Genomic DNA, 7,823 nt, shown 5'->3' with positions numbered 1-7,823 from the left:
TATCAATTTTTTTTCCTCTATGGTTAGTGCTTTTATGCCCTGTTTAAGAAATCTCTGCCTACTCAGGTGATATTTTTTTACATTTAATTCTAAAAACGTTATTGTTTTACCTTTACCATTTAAATCTACAATACATCTGAAATTGTTTTTCTGTGTATCAGGTGAGGTAGGGCTCAAAAACTATTCTTTCTGTGTAAATATCCACATGATCCAGCAGAATTCACTGAAAATACTGTTCTTTCTTCAATGCATTTCAGAATCAACTTGGTCATAAATTGGGTGACTGTCTTCGTGGGTCTATTCTGGGCTTTATACTGTTCAATTAATCTGTTTGTTTAAGCTTGTCCAATTTTATACTTGGTTAATTATTGTAGCTTTACAGTAAGTCTTAATTGCTGAAGTCCTCCAGATAAATTTATAACCAGGTTGTCAATTTCTATAGAAAAACAACTGCTGGGTTTTGACTGGGATTGCCCTGAACCTACAAATCAATTTTATAGCTTTGTAATGTTGACTTGTCCAAACTATGAACATGGAATATCCTCCATTTACCTCGGTCTTCCTTAATTTCTCTAAATAATGCTTTCCTACACATATTTCATTAGATTTATTACTACATATTTGATTTTTTAACGTTCTTATAAATTATTTTCCAGTTGCTTGTATAGAGAAATCCTTTGGATTTTTGTGTATTTATCTGTTTCAGTTTGTCTTTGATTTCTCTGAGATTTGTTACCTACACAATCATGTAGTCTGAAGATAATGACAGTTTTATTTCTTCCTTTCCAATCCTCTGGCCTTTTATTTATTTCTCTTGACTCATTACACCGGTGAGGACCACCAGTAAAATGGTTATTAAAAATGGTAATAGTGAACATTTTTGTTTTACTTCCACTGTTGGGGAGCAAGTTATTAATATTTCATTATTTAGTACAACATTTGCTATAGGTTGCTTCTTCTTTGGAGATACTAAATTCAATTTGCTAATATATTGTTTAGAGGTTTTGCAATAATGCTCATGAAAGAGATTGGTTTATAAATTTTCCTTCTTATAAGGAAATATTTTTGTATTGAGTTTATGCTAATCTCATAAAATGAATTGAAAAAAAAATTAACTCTTTTTCTATGCTTTCGAAGAGTATTGTTATGATTAACATTATTCTCTTAAATGTTGAAAGAGTTCACCAGTAAAGTTATCTGGCCTGGAGTTTTATTTCTAGGAATGTTTTATAGATTCAATATTTTTGAAAAACAATGGACACTTTTGACTTTTATGTCTTCTTGTGTCAGTTTTGATAATTTGTTATTTTTAAAGACATTTGTTCATTTCATTTTTTTATTTTTATTTTTTTATCCTCACTGAGGACATTTTTACGTTTATCTTCAGATAGAGTGGGAGGGAGAGAGGGAGGAAGAGAGAGAGAGAAACATCAACGTGAGAGAGACATCGAGTGGCTGCCACCCAGACGACCCCAACCAGGGCCGGGGATAAACTGCAACCAAGGTATGTGCCCTTAGCGGGAACCGAACCCAGTACTCTTCAGTCCGCGGGCCAATGCTCTAACTGCTGAGCCAAACTGACCAGGGCTGTTCATTTCATTTAATTGTCAAGTTTATTGGTATGAAGTTGTTTGTAATTTTTAAAATGATCTTTTAAATGACTGTAGGATCTATAATAATGTTCCCCTTTTCATTCTTGATGTTGGTAATTTGTGTTTTATTTCTCTTTATCAGTTTTGCTAAGGATTATATATTAATTATTTCAAAGAATGAATTTTTGGCTTTGTTGATTTTACTCCATTGTAAATTTGTTAACCATTTCATTATTTTCTGCTCTTATCTTTATTATTTCAACTTCTTTTTGGATTTGGTTTGTAGTTCATTTTCTAGCTGGGAGGTTAGCCAATTAATTTTTAGGCTTTCTTGTATTCTAAAATGCATTTCCATCATGAAGGAAGGAAATAAATGCCCCTAAGCACTGATAATGTTTTTTCATTATTATTTAGTTCAGTATACACTAATTTCCATTTTGATTTTTTTTTGGTCCAATATATTATTTAGCAGTGTATGTTAATTTCAAAGGAGTTGGGCACTTCCCCATTACATTTATTTTGAAATTGATTTCTAGCCGATTTTATGGTGATCAGAGAATATAGTTTTATAGCGCTTCTCAACCTGTAGGTCACGACCCCTTTGGGGGCTGAACGACCCTTTTACAGGGGTCACCTAAGACATAACAGTAGCAAAATTACAGTTATGAAGTAGCAACAAAAGTAATTTTATGGTTGGGGGTCACTACAACATGAGGAACTGTATTAAAGAGTTGTGGCATTAGGAAGGTTGAGAACCACTGAATGATTTTTATTCTTTGGGGTTTTTTTAGCTTACATTTATGATGTAACATCAGATCAATTTTGACAAATGTTTTATAAAGCTACAACATGTTTTCTTTTAGTCAGTATGTGCACAGCATATTTCTTCCATTCTTTCTTCTTAGTGTGTCTATGTCCTTATATTAAGGCATATTTATTTTTCCCCCAGCTTATCTGAGATATAATGGACACAACATTATGTAAGTTTAAGGTATACAACATGTTGATTTGATATACTTATATAATGCAAAATGATTAAGGTGTGTTTCTTGTAAGTAATATGTAGGATTTTTAAAGCAGTTTGAAAATATTTCTTTTATTAAAATACTTAGTCCATTTGCATTTAAAGTAATTATATAAATACCAAAGTTCATATTTACTATTTTTTTCCTGAAGTTCCTCATTTGTAAAATGGAAATATGTTACCTACATGGCCAACAGCTGGAAAATTTATATTCTTTAAGATCATATAATACTTTGGCATTGATTACATTAGATTTTAAATTTAGGATTGTGGAGCTGTAGTTTTACAATCATCCAGGACCCCACCAGGCTCCTTCTGTCTGCAGTCTTGAACATGCAACTTCATCTAATGGTACATGATGGCTACTCAAGTTCTCAGACCTGGTTGTATGGTTCAAGTTTTACTCTGCCCCATAAATTTGTGTCTGTTTTAGATCCATGTGTTTTTGCTTGAAGTAACTTCCTCCTATCATATCACAGTGTTCTTCTGGCGCCCTCTATTGACAAAACCTCACATTGTCAACTGGCAAAGGAGAAATGGTTCTAGGGCAGCAGTTCTCAACCTGTGGGTCATGACCCCTTTGGGGGGGTTGAAGGACTCATTCACAGGGGTCGCCTAAGACCATCGGAAAACACGTATTTCCGATGGCGATTTATAACAGTAGCAAAATTACAGTTATGAAGTAGCAACAAAAATAATTTTATGGTTGGGGGTCACTACAAAATGAGGAACTGTATTAAAGGGTCACAGAACCACTGTTCTAGAGTAAGGAGAGGCATGTAGCACATCCAGAGGAAGGGTCTCTAAGGCAGACAAGACTCAACTTCTAAAGGTTTGGGGGCTGGAACTGATGTCATGTAAACTGATTGTTGTTAGATGTGTGAGTGACCAGTTTGTCCAGTGTAGGTGGTAAAGTAAGACTGGGGAGATTGTATATGAGCAACTTACTGTTATTCTTTGTTTTAAGGTGTTGTGTTAGATATTTTATATACAGTGCCTCTACTCCTCATAAAAACCCTGAGAGATTAGGGTTAGTATTAGTATTAATATTAGTCTCATTGTACAGAGCAGGAGACTGAGGCTTAGAGAGGTTACATAACTTGCTCAAGACAGCAAATGAGTAGTGGGGCCAGAATTTAAATCCTAGTCTATCTGCCTCCAGGGCAGATACTGTTACTAGACTACCGTACTGTAGGCTTTATTTATTTATTTATTTTTTAAACCCATCTTTAATGTTGAATGTATTACAGATGTTTCTCCCCTTTTTCCCCATTGACCCCCTCCTCCCCAACCCCACCCCCCTCCTGCCTTCCCAACACTATTGTAGGTATCCCTTGGTAATGCACATATGCGTAGAAGTTCTTTGGTTTATCTCATCTCGCCCTCCCTGCCCCCTTCCCTTTGAGGTTCATCAGTCTAACAACAAATTTGTACTCCTTAATTTTTTCATGTTTTCCACTCTTCCCTCCAGCCCCCACCCATCTGGCAAGCAACAAAATGTTCTCTGTTATCTATGAATCTGTTTCTGTTCTGCTTGCTCATTTTGTTTGTAGATTCCATTGTTGATAGATATGTATTAATTGCCATTTTATTGTTCATATTTTTGTTCTTCTTCTCCTTCAAGACGACCCTTCAGCATTTCATATAATACTGGTTTGGTGGTGATGAATTCCTTTAGCTTTTTCTTGTCTGGGAAACTCTTGATATGTCCATCGATTCTAAATGATAGCTTTGCAGGATAGAGTAATCTTGGTTGTAGGTCATTGCTTTTCATCACCTTGAATATCTCTTGCTACTTCTTTCTGGCCTGCAAAGTTTCTTTTGAGAAATCAGCTGGCAGTCTTATGGGAGCTCCTTTGAAGGTAACGGCTGCTTTTCTTTTGCTGCTTTTAAGATTCTCTCTTTGTATTTAACCTTTGGCATTTTGATGATGATGTGTCTTGGTGTGGACCTCTTTGGGTTTAACTTGTTTGGGACTCTCTGTGCTTCCTGGTCTTGTATGTCTGTTTCCTTCACCAAGTTAGGGAAGTTTTCTGTCATTATTGTTTTAAATAGGTTTTCAATTTCTTGCGCCCTCTCTTCTCCTTCAGGCACCCCTATGATGCGAATGATGGCACACCGGAAGTTGTCCCAGAAGCTCTTTACACTATCCTCATTTTTTTAGATTTTTTTCTTTTTGCTGTTCTGGTTGGGTGTTTTCTGCTGCCTTATATTCCAAATCTATGGTTTGCTTCTGGGCTTTACCTACTCTACTATTGATTCCCTGTAAATTATTCTTTATTTCCATTAGTGCATCCTTCATTTCTGACTGGTCCTTTTTTATGTGGTTGATGTTCTCACTAAGTTCCTCAGAGATCTCCTTAAGTTCCTTGAAGGTCTCACTAAGTCCCTTGAATGTCTCACCAAATTCCTTGAGCAACCTTATAACCTGTTTTCTGAACTCTGCATCTGATTGGTTGCTTAACTCCATTTTAATTCTTTTCCCAGAGTTTTGTGCTTTCTTTCATTTGGGACATGTTTCGTTGTCTCCTCATTTTGGCTGCTTCCCTGTGATTGTTTCTATATATTAGGCAGAGTTGCTATGTCTCCTAGGTTTTGTAGGATGGCCTACTGTTTTAGGTATCCTATAGGATCCAGTCTGTAATCTCTAATCTCTGATCAGCTGGGCCCTCAAGATGCACCCCTAGTGTGGACTGTACACCCTTCTGTTTTATTTGAGTCTTGATTTCTGTTGGCACGTCAGTGGGAGGGATTTACTCAGGCTGATCAGTGGCAAGGACTGGTTGTGCCCACTAGCCACTGGTCTCTGACTACCTTGGAGTGTCAGCTGTGTAGGGGCCCACCACACAGAGCAAGACTTACTTCATCAGGGCTCTGGTACCCACTGAGTCCACTCATTGAATGTGTCACTTGTGGAGGTGGTTGGATGGTGGTATTTCGATGTGGTCTGAAGCTGTCCACTGGGTGTGCTGGCTCTGGGGCAAGGTCAGCCACTGCCTGTGTTCTACCCGGAGCCACCCGGCATAAGCTACAAAGTGATCTGCAGATGGCTGCTTCTTGTGCTGGGCTTGGAGGTGTCCAGAAAAAGCCAAGTTGTGAACCTCGGCTGGCTGCTTCTAGTGCCTGGCCTGGGGCCACTTAATGAGAGGTATGGGGCTCGCTGAGAACAGATGCTGCTTGTTTGAGAGATTTTAGGAAACTCTGAAGCAGGATCCAAGACAGGCCAATCCTATCATAAAGCCTTTGGAAACAGCTTGGGTGGGCCTGAAAGTTGGGTGGGGCGGGGCCTCAGGGAGTCACCAGGGCAGGGGGAACAGTGTGAGCCAGGTTACTAAAGTCCCAGATATGGTGGCCATCTGCCTGCCCTGTGGGGGAAGGGCTCACCAAAGGAACAACGGCTTCTGCCAGCATGTCTGTCCAGGAGAAAGCTGCCCCTCCAGCCCTCCTCCCGAGGCCAAACAGCTCAGTTCTTCCCTGTTCTCTGGTGCCCCTCAAGCTGCCTCCCCTCTTAGCTCAGAGGGGCAAGTTTGAGTAAGTCTGTGCATGGGCCCTTTAAGAGGAGCTGCCTGGGGCTCCCACAGCTGCAACCTCCCTCAGCCTCAGTTCCTGCTGGTGTTACAGCCAGGAGTTATGGGGACTTTTCTTCCTGGCACTGGAATCCTGAGCCGGGCACCTGGTGTGGGACGGGTACCCTTCACTCCCAAGGGAGGACCTTCCCCGCCGAGGTGTGGATTTTTATCCTCCGCACGTGGGTGTGGGACCAGCCCATCCACCTCCACCCCTCCTACCAGTCTCAATGTGGCAGCTGCTTTAATTTGGTACTTGTAGGACTTCCATTCAGCTAGATTTCAGGCTGTTCTGAAGGATGTTTGTTCTGTAGTTTAGTTACAATTTTTTTTTTTTTATCCTCACCCGAGGACATTTTTTCATTTTTTGTTCAGATAGAGTGGAAGGGAGAGAGGGGAAGAGAGAGAGAAACATTGACGTGAAAGGGACACATCGAGTGGCTGCCTCCCATACGCATGACCCAACCAGGGCTGGGGACAAACTGCAACCAAGGTACATGCCCTTAGCGGGAACTGAACCCCGGTCTCTCTGGACCGCAGGCCGGTGCTCTAACCGCTGAGCCAAACCAGCCAGGACTAGTTACAATTGTGATGTGGTTGTGGGAGGCGGCGATACTGCGTTTACCTACGCCGCCATCTTGACCGGAAGTCTGTAGGTTATATTTAAATGAGTGTGATTCTCTTATAGACCCCACCATGTGGATGTCTCCAGTGGAGAACCAGAGTTGGATTTCTGAATTTATCCTTATCCTGCTTGGCTTCTCTAGTGACCCCACATCCGAGACGATCCTCTTCGTTGCTTTCCTTCCCCTCTACCTGTGCTCAGTCCTGAGCAATGGGCTCGTTGTCGCGCTGATCTGCCTGGACATGCATCTTACACTCCCATGCACTTCTTCCTCTGCATCCTCTCCCTGCTGGACACGGGCTATGTCACCACCACCATGCCCCAGAGGTTGGTGCATCTTCTCACTCATTCTCAGACCATCTCCTTCGCTGGATGTTGGCTGCAGATGTACATGTTTGGTGCTCTGGCCCTGACTGAGAGTCTTTTCTTTGCAGTCATGGCTTATGACAGATGCATAGCAATCTGTTACCCATTGCGTTATACTGTAATCCTCAGCTGGGGCTGTGCACATGGTTGACAGCTGGGACCTGGCTTGTGGTTTCTTCTCTCTGATCCATACTTTCCTCACGATGTGGCTGCCATCCTGTGGGCCCAACATGGTCAACCACTACTTCTGCGGAGCCCCCTCAGTGTGAAGCTTGGCTTGCATGGATACCCACTTCACTGAGATCATGAACCTGGTTATCAGTGTGTTCGTGGGTGTTGCCCCACTGTCCCTCATTTTGGCCTCCTACATCTGTATTGCCCAGGCCACTCTGAAGATCAAGTCTGTAAAGAGCTGCTGCAAGGCTCTCTCCACCCGTGCTTCCCACCTGACTGTGGTCTCGATCTTCTATGCTCCAGCCACCTACATGTACATGAGACCCAACTCCAGCTATTCCCCTGAGCAAGACAAGCAGATCTCACTCTTTTACAATGTCTTCACTGCCCTGCTCAGCCCTGTGGTCTGCAGTCTGAGGAACAAGGACATCAAAGGGGCTTTTCTCAAAGTGATGGGGCGGAGTCGGTTGGCCTAG

The 7,823-nt window shown here is 41.3% G+C and overlaps 1 pseudogene; it reads left to right on the top strand.

Annotated features, from left to right (window-relative positions):
• Positions 1 to 6,878: 6,878 nt before the first annotated feature.
• On the top strand, positions 6,879 to 7,823 carry LOC118627213 (annotated as a pseudogene).

The sequence above is a fragment of the Molossus molossus genome, unplaced genomic scaffold (assembly GCF_014108415.1).
Source record: "Molossus molossus isolate mMolMol1 unplaced genomic scaffold, mMolMol1.p scaffold_m16_p_12, whole genome shotgun sequence".
Taxonomy (NCBI): Eukaryota; Metazoa; Chordata; class Mammalia; order Chiroptera; family Molossidae; genus Molossus; species Molossus molossus.
The sequence above is the reverse complement of the archived record's forward strand: the minus strand, read 5'-3'. Positions and strand labels throughout refer to the sequence as shown.